The following is a 645-nucleotide window of genomic DNA, read 5'->3' as shown; positions in this document are numbered from 1 at the left end:
CTGTGATATCTGTGGTAAATCATTCTCTGCAAACAGTGCCTTAACTATACACAAACGTACTCATACAGGAGAGAGACCATATCACTGTGATATCTGTGGTAAATCATTCTCTCAAAGTAATGGCTTAACTACACACAAACATATTCATACAGGAGAAAGTCCACATATGTGTGATATGTGGTAAATCATTTTCTCTGAGAGAAGTAACTTAACTACACATGCATCTATCCATGTAAGAGTGTGATTGTGTCATTGTCAAAATCCATGAGGTCACCCAATGTTTTTAAATCGGTTTCCCCTGCTAAATTATGGCTGAACCTTTGTGCCCTTAACAGTAATTATTGACCCTTGACAGTAACCATTCTCATCATGGTTACCCTTTTTGAGATATTTCTTTACAGCCAGATGCCCTTCTTCATGTCAACCACTTCAGTAGATTCTTCCATGGTATTCACAGAGTTTAGTTGGACACAAGTTGCTTCTTAAAATCTATTCTATTCAGAAAATAACTTCTAAACATAAATTTGACACTAAACTCTGCTTGTGAAGGCCTGTCGGGGCAAGTGAAATTGAAATAGAACCAAATTCGATGACTGGCAAAATTCCTCATCTTTAAAATGTGGCCCAAGTAGCCCCGAATGAAAT

The sequence above is a fragment of the Octopus bimaculoides genome, chromosome 28 (genome assembly GCF_001194135.2).
Source record: "Octopus bimaculoides isolate UCB-OBI-ISO-001 chromosome 28, ASM119413v2, whole genome shotgun sequence".
Classification (NCBI taxonomy): Eukaryota; Metazoa; Mollusca; class Cephalopoda; order Octopoda; family Octopodidae; genus Octopus; species Octopus bimaculoides.
This window is presented reverse-complemented; position numbering follows the sequence as displayed.